The 13,128-nt window shown below is 48.1% G+C and overlaps 1 non-coding gene across 1 annotated transcript; it reads left to right on the top strand.

Moving 5' to 3' along the window:
• The first annotated feature begins 5,664 nt into the window (after positions 1 to 5,664).
• On the top strand, positions 5,665 to 5,738 carry TRNAL-CAA (transfer RNA leucine (anticodon CAA)). Its single transcript has one exon. It is a non-coding gene; the product is annotated as a tRNA-Leu (tRNA).
• The last annotated feature ends 7,390 nt before the right edge of the window (positions 5,739 to 13,128 follow it).

Below are 13,128 nucleotides of genomic sequence, written 5' to 3'. Positions count from 1 at the left end.
TCACAGGCGAAACATACAAGACTTCTTCCCTTCGAATTCATCCGGATGCCTCCCCACATGGCGTGATGCACATTATGTCATCAGTGACGATTCAAGGCCCAGGTGTTACAGCCAATAAGTCCCTAAGTCTGTGGGCGTCAAAGCTTGTTGTTGGAGATAAGTGCGCGCCCACAAGCGTAAACATCAGGGTGCGCCACTTCACCGTTAAACAGACGTACTGGTTATGGTTGTGAGGAGAAACCGTATGGTGCACATAAGTAAGCTCCCTTAGAGTGCAGAGGATGGCCTTGCTATTTCCCCTGTGCTGATAGGATGCAAACGCTTCATAGCCAGAAATTCGGATGGGATTTTGTAAATTGGGCTCAAAAATCACAAGGATTAGATATCTGTATTTATAGAAGTATTCGGGAAAGTCTGAAATACGGGAATTGAGTCCACGGGCATTACACTGGAAAATTAATGCTTCTCTGACTTGGCTTTGAAATGGTAATGCTGGGAGAGCCATTGTGTCTGCTACTGGGAAGCTGCAAGGACTGGATTTAGCGCGTCCAGTACCTGAAATGCACTCCGTGCAACTAGCGAGTGAAAGTTAGACAGCACCACACGCATGGCGTTAATAAGGGACCTCGAGATGGTGAACACCTGCACTTTTTCACCTAGGGCTTGATCTCTACTTTGGGTTCGCTCAAGTTGGAAGCCTTGGGAAGTAACCTGAAACATGAGCTTGGCACCCTGCGGGGATCAGTCGAATTTATGAATGAAAGTTTTGAAGAATTTAAGAAAGAACTGGCCGAGGCTCGTCGGGAGATAAGCGAGCTTAAGGAAGAGCAGAAGTATCTAAAGCATGAAAACAGTGAACTTTAGAAACAGCAGCAGCGTACTAGAGCAGAGCTAACTGAACTTCAGCAGTACAGTCGCAGAAATAACCTTGAGTTAAAAGGCATCCCTACTACTGACAGCGAGTCACTGACAGGCATTGTCTCCGCTCTTGCCACGAAGGTGGGAGCGGAAATAACGGTGAACGATATTGACCTCGTGCATCGAGTGCCAACAAAAGACAGGAACAAATTGAATATCATCGTTAAGTTCAGGTCAAGTGATGCCCGTGATAAACTGCTCGAATCGGCAAAAAAAACTCGCTTAATCACATCGGACCTTGGCATTTCTGGATCAACATCCGTGTTCGTAAACGAACATCTTTGCCCAGAGTATAAAGTGTTGCTTGCTAGGGCTATAGCGGCGAAGAAACTTCACAACTGGAAGTATGCATGGGTATCTCGTGGCCGGATCTTGGCGCGAAAAGCAGACAACTCGGACGTGATCCGAATTTCTACAGAGGCCGACCTCGGCCTTATAGTCTAGTTCATTCAAAATGCTGACTGTACGAACCACTCATAAATTTCTCACGTTAAATGAATCACGCACCATACTGCATTGCAATGTAAGGAGCATAGCTAGAAATTTTGACGGCCTTTGTACGTTTCTAGCAGAGCACAGCTTTCTTTACGATGTTATAGCCATTACAGAAACCTGGCTGATGCCCGGTGAAAGCTATAACATTCCCAATTATGTGTTTCTGTCCCGTCCCCGCATTTCGAACAATCGAGGAGGAGGGGTAGGTTTGTACATTAAAAAGACCCTTGTACACTGCGACTATCCGTATCTTAACGCATCCGTCAGTAGCAGTTCGGAATTTCTATTTGTTGAACTTGAGGGTGTCATGGTTGGTGTTGTTTATAGAGCCCCCCACGCAGATCGTAGTAAGTTTGTGAATGATCTTGAATCTGTTTTTATACACGTAACCGATAAGAACAAAAAAGCAATCATCGTTGGCGATACTAATATTGATACTTTAGGTGCCAACCACAGCGAATACACTGACCTGTTATTTTCATATGGATTTACGAATCTTATTTCTACTCCGACCCGAATCGCAAGTTCCAGCTCGACAAGCCTCGACCATGTGATATGCAATTTCGTGCCACCTAGTTATTTGGCTGGGGCATATGATACAGCACTGGCAGATCACTTCGCGATTGCCTTCTTATACCGCGTAGACAGTAGAGATAGCCGTAGAACTTCTGACAGCACATGCGAGATTAGGAAGAAAATTGACTATCAAAAATGCGCACTCAGGCTCTCTGAAATGAGCTTTGCAGACCTCGCCGATATGAATGCCAATGAACACTGCTACAGCCTTGTCGATAGAATCAAAGCTGTGATAAATGATTGTAGTTTTACGCAGAAAAAAACGTACTATACACATCCAGTGTGCCCTTGGATGACAGCAGCTGTGCTACATATGATAAAAACGCGCGACCACTGGCACACCAAAATGAAACAAAACAGAGGGAACGCATATTATAGTGCTCAGTATAAGATTCATAGAAATAAAGCTGTTGCTACCATGCGTGTACAGAAAAAGCTATATTTTAGTAACCAAATAAACGCATGCGCCGGCAATTCTAAGAACCTCGGGGCTACAGTGAACTCGATAATTCAGCCTACTCCATCAAACCGAATACTTCCTGACCTGGCCCTTTCCCCAGATAAACACCTGCTATCAGATCAGTTTAACAATCATTTCTGCTCAGTGGGTGCTGATTTACGTTTAAGTATGGGTCTCACAGACGAACCTTCTCTGCCTGAGTATCTTGAAAAGACCTTCGGTTTTATAGAAATAAGCAGTGACGAAGTAATGAGTGCACTTAATTCAATGGATGCTACTAAGGCCATGGGTCTCGATGGTATTCCGGTTTCCATAATTAAAAACAACAGTGGCGTCCTAGCTGCCACCTTAGCATCTTTATTTAATAAAGCGTTTCTGTCCGGCATCTATCCTGATATTTTGAAGCTCGCCAAGGTAGTCCCTATCTACAAAAGTGGGAATCCTAATGAACTCGGAAACTATAGGCCGATCTCAATCCTTAGCTGTATCAACACTCTGTTTGAAAAACTATTGGCTAAAAGAATTACGCAATTCCTGACTAAAAATTCAATTCTGTCAACGTCCCAACATGGTTTTCAGAAATTTAGATCGACCACCACGGCTGTGCTTTCTATAACTGACTCAATCAATGAAGCACTCAATAATAACAATATTTCTGTTGGTGTATTCCTGGATATTAAGAAGGCATTCGACACTGTGGATCTCGATATTTTATGCAAGAAACTAGAACGATATGGGTTCAGAGGTGTATCACTCGATTTCTTTAGAAGCTATTTAACTGGGCGACGGCAGTGTGTTATTATTGACGAACACGCGTCAAGTTCGCGTTCTATTTCCGTAGGTGTTCCGCAGGGCTCAGTACTGGGGCCTATACTTTTTACACTTTACATAAACAACTTACCTGATTGCCTAATAAATACCCGTGACATTATGTACGCCGACGACACCTCATTGTTGGTGACCGCTAATTCCGTTGAAACAGCCAAGCATACTTTACACTCAGAACTTCAGAGAGTCAATAAATAGTTTTTAACAAATAGACTCACTTTGAACATAGGCACGACTAAATATATTATATTTGCATCCCCTTATAAAAACTACCAGAATACCTGCTCCGCAATAACGATAGGAGATAAAGAAATTGAAGAAGTTAAGACTATTCAGTACTTGGGTGTAACCTTAGACGCTGCATTAAACTGGAAACCGCATATCGAAAAATTGCGTAGCAAACTATCTTATGCATGTTTCGTTCTGGCCAAAGCTCGGCGACATTTCGAAATACACACACTAAAAACAATATACTTTAACTTCTTTCAGTCCCAATTAACTTACTGTATAGAATCATGGGGGTTCACTTACATCACTTACATTGAACCTGTTCTACGCCTGCAGAAGCGGGCACTGAGAATAATGACTTGCACAACACCATATACGCCTTCTCGCCCTTTGTTTTTTAGACTCCAAATAATGCCGGCATTGCAGCTTCGAGATTTTCGCGTTGCACTACTCGTACTAAGAGTCCTCTCCGGTACCTCCCCCTTTCCTTTGAACACATTCCATAGAGCCCCAACTAACAGCCGTTCAGCAGCACAGGGAAGATTTCTGGTTCCTACATCTCGCAATGACTATGGCCAGCGCCGCTTCGAGTATCAAGGGGTAAAAACTTGGAATAAAATCCCCTGTGCAGTCTTTGCAACGTCCAATCCTTATATTTCACTAAAGACCTTTTTTCTGTCACAAATAATTACCTGATTTACAATGCAAATCGCTTAGTGATTGTCTCTTATTATTCTCTGTAGTGTCTATGTTGGGTTTGCCATTCATATGTCATTGAATAATCACTTCTAAGGCAACTGCGTTTATTTTGTATAAAAAATGCTGTTCCTGTCTTCATATGTTTTTTTGTCATGAGCCCTCTTGTATTTCTGTCATTTGAACCATCTTGCTTGTACGCTTTGCATTTTTCCACCATTCTTATGTGTATTATTTTGGCATGCAGTAGAAATCATTTGTCCTCACTAATCTCTTTGCTTTTATTGCATGGATCCATAACTAGCCTTTGGCTAAGGATCCAGACAGTGATGTTATGTACTGTACTGAAGAAATGATAATAAAAAGAATTGAATTGAATTGAATTGAACTGTAGGCGTGGGACAGTGGGGGCGTGGTGTCTGCTCAGACACCAAGGTCGAGCGTGGCTGCGGTAATGGTGGCCACGTCACCTCTAAAGAACTGTGTTTTAGAATAGCAGGGTTTAGAAACGACCCCGTTTGCAGCCTTTTGAGGTGTCGTTCCTCAGTTTTATCCAGGCCTTGGACGGGCTCTGGGAACGTCTGCCTACTTAGGCGCAGATATGTTGTAATGCCCGCATATGTGGTACGCGGATTTGGTGCAGGGCTCCCCACAGAGTCCAGGACCCAGGTGGTCGAAATTATTCCGGAGACCTCTACTACGGCATCTCTTTTTTCTTTCTTCTTTCACTCGGTATTTTATCCCTTCTCTTACGGCGCGGTTCGGATGTCCGCCGAGATAATTTAGACAATTACTGCGTCATTTCCTTTACTCAAAAACCAATTTTCAATTTCTTGCTCAAAATGGGATTTGATGCCGCGGTCTCTGATAATGTAATGTGATGCGAGCCTATTAATTAAGCGAAACCTTCAGCGATATCTTCAGGGTTTCCGGAGCCCCCCACTACAGCGTTTCTCATTTCCTGAGTCGCTTTGGGAAGTTAAATACTATGAAACAAAACAAACGAACCTTGTCCCCCTACGAACGGAACTAAGGTTAATAAGTACCCTCACAAGTTCACCACATTACCAGTACTTGGCTGTGCGCAAACAAAGAGCCTTCTGTGTCGTTTAAAAAAAAAGCGTCTCGTTCTGCGCTCCTTTGCTGATCTATGTTTCATGCAGACCAAGCTGTTTTCTAAAGACCCTTTCAGGTAAATGCAGGGTGCACGAGGCAAACAAATCGACTGATTAGTAGAGAAGAAAATCCGTCTCAGTTCTGGCAGTTTTGATGCCATAGGTAGCATAAGAGGGCTCTCGTACAGTTTCTGCCCTCGCCATTAGATGACGTTCTACGTCACACTTGCGGTATTACAGGACGTGCTACGTCCACCGCTATGGACGAGGGTGGCGCTGGTGAACACTCTCAAGGTTCGCTTACACGCAAAAACATAAATACCCACGAAAGCAGCAGATTGGACAGCTGTCGCCGTAGCTCAGTTGGTAAGAGCACCGGACGCAATATTCGGAGGTCGTGGGTTCGGATCCCACCGGCGGCATGGTGGTTTTTTCTGCTGGTTTATAAATAATTTTCTGTAAAGGCAATTGATTGGCACTAGACATTAAAAAAATAGGAAATATTCCCCTATGGACCTGGGTTTTCGGTGATTGTTGGTTTACTTAATATGTTTGTCACACGAGCCCCTCATTTCATTTGTTTGTCTGCTAATAGCTTAATGGGGGTCTCGGTTCTGGCAGTCTTGATGCCAAAGGTAGCATAAGAGGGCTGTCGCACAGTTTCTGCCCTCGCCATTAGATGACGTTCTACGTCACACTTGCGGTATTACAGGACGTGCTCCGTCCACCGCTATTTACGAGGGTGGCGCTGGTGAACACTCTCAAGGTTCGCTTACACGCAAAAACATAAATACCCACGAAAGCAGCAGATTGGACAGCTGTCGCCGTAGCTCAGTTGGTAAGAGCACCGGACGCGATATTCGGAGGTCGTGGGTTCGGATCCCACCGGCGGCATGGTTGTTTTTTCTGCTGGTTTATAAATAATTTTCTTTAAAGGCAATTGATTGGCACTAGACATTAAAAAAATAGAAAAAATTCCCCTATGCACCTGGGTTTTCGGTGATTGTTGGTTTACTTAATATGTTTGTCAAGCAAACCCCTCATTTCATTTGTTTGTCTGTGTATATATATATATATATATATATATATATATATATATATATATATATATATATATATATATATATATATATATATATATGCGAATGAGATGTATAGAATTGTCTGAAGAGGCGGTGCTCGGCTGGCTGAGTGCGTCTTACGGTCGCTGATGATGTCACCCACATATTCTTGTCATCGCTCGGATTTTACACACACACGTCACCGCCATTTATCGCAATGATGCTAGTAGCAATGTTTTCTCATTAAAATGAGGTGCGGAGTACTTATTTAACGAACTCTTGATTTTCAGCGGCACTGTTTGCTGGCCGCCCAATGTCTACCTATCGTAACACATGGTGGCAGAGATGAAGCTCTGCATCATCCACTTGGGATAACCGCGAAAGAGCAGCTATACATTTCACACACACGGTGCAACGCTGCCAAATGTAGCGCTCTTGATTGCACTCATCTCCTTCCTCTTTCACTCCCACCTAACTTCCTTTCTATTTGGCGAGGTTGAGTTGCCCACCGGGAAGTTGTACTGTTAGTGCGCCTTTGCTTTCCTCAAAACTAATTGGCTATATGCATTATAATAAATTATCTTTTATTGCCGACGACACGCTGTCGCTTCTCGTGCCTTAGACCACTCGAACAGAACAAAAACGCGAAGTAACACGCCTTCCTTCTGTGTCATGGCGTCTTCTTCCGTAACTTTCACAGCGTTGCACCTGAATTAAGTATAGACGAGAGTACTACACTCTCGCACCGGGACCGGTTCGCACGTACTCTGCGGCATCAGGGGCCATCTTCCCCCTGGCTGCGAAACCACTTTTTCGCCATGCACTACAAGCAGGCTTTGTAGTGCTTAAACATGTGCGTGTCATCCTCCTGAAAGTACAAGTCGTCTGGGCACGACTGCGTTGGCTACGTATGTACTAACAGACGAAAACAAGCAGCTGGGTTGTGGAGCGCTGTCTGCGGTGTGCGCGACGTGTGTCGAGATCTCTGCCGCTGCGGAGTGTTCAGCCTGCATCTTTTCCAACTAGGCGTTAAAAATGCGGACCTGCGTCAACCCGACCGCGGCGGCTACGTTTTTATGGAGGTGGTGGTAGTGGTTTTATTAAAAATAATAGTAAAAAGGAAGGAAAAGATTCTTGCTAGCCCCGGCATCTGCCATCGATACTGAAGCACCTGAGCTGGGGCAGCGGAAATAAAGGACAGCAGGCAGAATGGAGAAATGAAATGAAAGAGGTGAGGGGACAGGAATAGAGGACAGGGGGAGAAGTAATATGTACAAACTATTTACACAATAAGTAATGTGTCCAGGTTGTGCGCGTGATTAGATCATTTTAGAGGAATTAAATCACACACGCGCACAGCACTGTGTAGGTTACAACTGGAGTGGGGCGTCCAGTTATTAATCGTTCAAGGTAGAACTCGCGGAGCGTTCGGTCACTGCGTGTAACTACCTGACGGAGAACAGACGGGACGTCAAGCCCGTGTGTTCGAGGAATGCACAGAGGCTCACCAAAGTTCGCTGACGAGTGCGCGCACTGCCCTGCGGCCACAATAGCGTCTTGATGGAGTCTGGTAGTATGCCCTGCGCCCTATAGGCCGCGAGCATATCGCGACGAGCATCGGCGAACGCGGAGCAGCGAAGGAGCAGATGTTCTAGTGTTTCCACTGCACCGCATCCGTCACACACATCATTCGTCGCGATTCCGTGACGCACCCGTCGTTCCCCGGGCCACACGCAGCCAATGCGCGCGCGGAGGATCATTGCACGTTGCGACCGTGTAAGTGCGCGACAGCCGGTGACACTGTCGATGCGCTCACCTTCCGCGATGCGTGGGTCGGGGTGCTGCTTTCGGAGATGGTCGTGAATGGCCGCACGCACGTCCTCCAGCGCAAGGGGCAGATCGCTGGCAGGTAGTTGGTGTGCAGCGGTCGCGAGGTCGTCAGCTTCTTCGTTGCCGGCGATGCCGCAGTGACCGGGCACCCACTGTGCACGCACGGCACAACCTCTCTGCGCGAGGCGCTCGATGCGCGAGCGAATTTCCCGCACTAGTGGGGTACCGCGGCCGTTAGATTGCAGGCGGCTGAGGGCGGCGCGGGAGTCGCACAGCAGAGCACTCCTGGGCGGCGGAGGGCCGAGGGTGAGCAGCAGGTCCAGCCCGAGCCGGATCCCCATCAACTCCGCCGTGGTGGAGGAGCCCAGGAAGGTTGCGTGTTGCTGGCTGTGCAGTCGCAGGGCGGGGATGGTGGCCGCCGCAGCAAGGGAGCAGCTGTCGCGGGCCATTGAGCCGTCGGTGTACACGAGGAGATGGTCCTGGTGCTCCTCGTGTATGACGGCTCTGGCCAGCTGCTGCACAGCGCAGAGGGGTGTGCTCCGCTTTCCCGCGATGCCGACGACCTCTCGCTGTACCTCCGAGGCAGCAGGCCAGGGCGCGCCGGAGCCGTAGGGGGGTGGGCCTTGGGTCAATTGCTCATACTCGAGGAGCGCCGCGCCCATTCGTGAGCGCGGGTGCGAGCGCATACGCTGCAGCAGCGAGCCGCCGTCCGGTGCGCGGTGAAGCCGGTCGATGTGATTCAGTGCCCTGCGCGCTGCTTGGAGCTCAAGGGGCCACGCTCCTGCCTCGGCCAACGTTGCGGCGCACTGCGAGTTTTTGGGCAGGCCTAGGCACACGCACAGGGACTTGCGGTGCTGAAGCTCGAGCTTCTTCCAGCACGGCTTGCGCACCGTGACGAGCGGCAGCGCATAGAGCGCCGCCCCCAAAGCTGCGGCATTGTATAGACGCAGCGCGGCTTGCTGGGAGATGCCCTGGCCTCGAGCGGTGAGCTTGTGCACGGCGGCGGTGATCCTCTTCATCTGCAGACAGGCCTTGGTCGCCGCGGGGCGGAAGGAAAGGCACCAGTCGATGTCCAGGCCAAGGTACGGAGGCAAAACGCTAAAGCGCCCGTGTGCTGTGCGATGTCAGTGCACGTTAAAAGATCCCCAGGTGGTCGAAATTATTCCGGAGCCCTCCACTACGGCAGCTCTTTCTTCTGTCACTCTCTCCTTTATCCCTTTCCTTACGACCCGGTTCAGGTGTCCAACGATATATGAGACAGATACTGCGCCATTTCCTTTCCCCCAAAACTAGTTATTATGCGTCAAATATGGATCGGCATTTTGAACGCCTGATTGGAAACCATGCCGTTTGCTTTCACCGAAAACCAATTTTCAATTTCAATATTGATTGCTGCGTATAACGAAATACGAGCCACTGACGAGCCAAGCACGACAGTGTGTTTTAAACAGTCGACCAAACTGCGTGGCCATAGCAATACGTTTAGCATTTATTTATTGTGCTATGACAATATGCAGGTACGATCGCAGCATTCGGGAACAAACGTCTCCTTTGAGGACAAGTAAACCTGTTTCCTTGCTGCGAGCCCGCTCTGCCGCTCTTCTCCCTGCGGAGGTTGCGTGCGCCGCAGCGGTGCCTAACTGCATACGTGTGGTTGTGGCTGGTTTGGGGACTTCGGCTCGCGCGAAGCTCCCACACACGATTGTTGACGGCCGGTACCCACCGTAGCAACCACAACACCGACCGAACGAAGCCGCGTGCCAATGCTGCTGCACGGCCATGCAAGAAGGGCAGGTGCAGCCCGATGCTACGTCGTTGGTTTTCTGTTTGTCACGTTAGAGGCATCTATCATTGAGGCCGCGCTGAAATATCGCGGTGGCATACAGTATGACCGATAGAAGCCAATCAATTTGGTGGAGTGGTGCCATCGCCATGAGGCCATTTTGATCGTGAAACCGGCTCCCAATTTCATCTCGAGTGCTCAAGTGCCAGACAAGTGGGTAGCGCTTCGTCAAGGTTTCCCGAATTAACGCATACCCAGGACTTCATAATATCGTGGCTACGCACGTTTGTAATTCGTGGCTTGCTCATGCGCCAGCTTCGGAGGCTTCGAGATAATGGCTTGACAAAACCATATTAGACCTGCTATCTCTTCACATATTCCCGCACTACCACGCAAAGGGGAGGCGTGCAGATGACGTTTTTAGTGATGCTCGCTGCATTACTGAACCATGCCTGATCGCTTCACGGACATATAACAACACGTGGTTAGAGAAAATCGCATGCAAAGCTCTTGCACTTAGCGGAGGCATTTGCATTGGTGGTGAGCAAAGGGCCAACAAAATCCATCGTCAGTAGACGCAACGGCCCAGCTGAAAGTAGCAGGGTAACAAACTCGATTATTGCACAGCTAGTCAGCTTGCCACCATTTTCGCCCAATAGCCGCCGCGCCTGGCTCCTGCAGGTTGAGGTTCATTTCCAGCTGGGACGTATCACCAGCCAGAAGACCATGTTCCTCCACCTCGTGTCGTCCCTGCCTCCTGACTTCGCTGAGGACTTCACGGACGTAATCAGCTTGCCGGACTCGGTTCGACCTTTCGACACGTTGAAGGCGGCTATCATCGACCGCAAGTCAGCGTCCGAGGGCAGCAAACTCCTGCAGCTCCTCAGCGCTACAGAGCTTGGTGACAGCCGTCCTTCGCTGCTCCTCGGTCGCATGCGCCAGCTTCTTGGAGGCTCTGCTTCTTAGCACCAAAGAAATCCACCGAAGCGAAACGCTGACATCTCACCGTCACTGTTGACTTTGTCCTTTGTCACGCCAGTCGTGAAGTGATGCAGCGCACACGATGCTGAACTGTTAATTATTATGGAAATTGTTAATTTCCAGGCGAACGATCCGACTGCTTAAAAGAGCGCGTCCGCTAGATGGGAGTTCAGAAATCCTGCAGTGCCTCAGGGTTCCCCTAGACTCGGTAAGCAGTAGGAGGCTCTAAATGTTGGTCAAATACTTAAGGGCCGTGTGGCTACGCTTGAGTGGATGCCAATGAGTAATTATTACCTTATTACAAGCTTACATGTTTTTTTGTTGCTAGGCCTATAAAGTTATTGCAACTGCTCTTTTTTACAAGAAATAAATAGTAGCGCTGAATATAATTTTTGTGAGCCTAGTATGCAGGTCACAAAGGGAGCCTAAGAGAGGAGACAATTTGTTTTGATATCTGTTTCAACCCCTTTTTCGATTCCTAAACCGGTGCAGCTGCCCTTCTGTGCTTCTCTGTCCACGAGAATTTTTCAGTTTTTGTTTTCGAGAACAGGAAACAACCTTTCCTTGCTAGCTGTGCTTCAGAGGCAAACAAGACATCATCGGCCTTCTCCGTTTGCATCGATTGGACATGTTCCCAAAGGAGGTTTGTTGGGATTTCTTGATGAAGTTCCTCACTATTCCACACAGCCTCTTTAGAAGGCAGATGACATAAGATTCTTTTCCAGTATTTGCAAACCCATCACGAATGAATAATCCCAGGCTAGAGAGCTAACGTGGATTTATGTTGTTAGGCCAAATACGAATTAGGTGCGCTAGCTGTTCCTAATTAGCAGTTAGGCGTTCTAGAAGCGTGCTAGAGATCAACAGCCGCAGACACCAAGGATCATAGGGAATACTTACACACACACACACACACACACACACACACACACACACACACACACACACACACACACACACACACACACACACACACACACACACACACACACACACACACACACACACACACACACACACACACACACACACACACACACACACACACACACACACACACACACACACACACACACACACACACACACACACACACACACACGCACGCACGCACGCACGCACGCACGCACGCACGCACGCACACACACACACACACACACACACACACACACACACACACACACACACACACACACACACACACACACACACACACACACACACAAACACACACACACACACACACACACACACATATATATATATATATATATATATATATATATATATATATATACATATTACCGTATTTAAACGCTTGTAAGTCAACAAGAATGTAAGTCGACCCCCCAAATCACATTTCCGAAAAATAAAAAAAAACTTACGAGGTTCTAAGTTTGGCCTTTAAGAGTTGAACGTGATAGCATTATCCAGCGGCCACTGTTTATCACCAGCCGCTATCGGTTGGCGCGCGCGGGCATGCCCGTGGGCACATTTCAAAGCGAAAATGTATTAGTTACTACTCGTCCACACTTGCGCTATCGTCCTCACTAGTGCTGCTGTCGTGATCGCTGCTGCGGTCCCAGAGCACGTCGTTCTAACTTCGTCATCCAGCGAAATCTCGCACTTCGCAAACAGCCACATCACGGCATCACGAGGTACTGCTGAAAATATTCCTCGCAGCAGCTGCCACTCCTGTATCACCTGTTGTGAATGTCAAACTTGCGGCCCAGCACACAGCTGGCAGTAGTCAAATGTGCCAGAGCCAAAGAGAAACTACACGTGAATGGCACCGCCTCTTCCGTCGGCCATCAACACTCCCGGCACCGCTGCCGTTCCGAGTGGGGGTGCCACCTCGATTGAAACTGCGGGTCTTTTATCAACTATCAACGCTCCCTTGAGCGCCGAGCGCACATTTGAAAGTAAAAAGAGAACTTGGGCGCTTGAGCTTCCCGTAGAATGCGATTGCATTATCGGGCCACCGCTGCTTATCAGCAACCGCAGTCAGCGGCAAGAGTATGCTAGTTCTACGCGTTGACATAGCAGTTGCTCAAGGCCAGCACCAAGAGCGATGCGACGGAGCCGCACAGCAAAAAACCAACCATGCTGGAGGATGCCCGATATCTCGTTTGTCTCGCCTCTACTTATAGTGCGATG

This window comes from Amblyomma americanum, chromosome 1, assembly GCF_052857255.1.
Source record: "Amblyomma americanum isolate KBUSLIRL-KWMA chromosome 1, ASM5285725v1, whole genome shotgun sequence".
NCBI classification, from domain to species: domain Eukaryota; kingdom Metazoa; phylum Arthropoda; class Arachnida; order Ixodida; family Ixodidae; genus Amblyomma; species Amblyomma americanum.
Note: the sequence above shows the minus strand (reverse complement) of the source record. Positions and strands in the feature narration are given on the sequence as shown.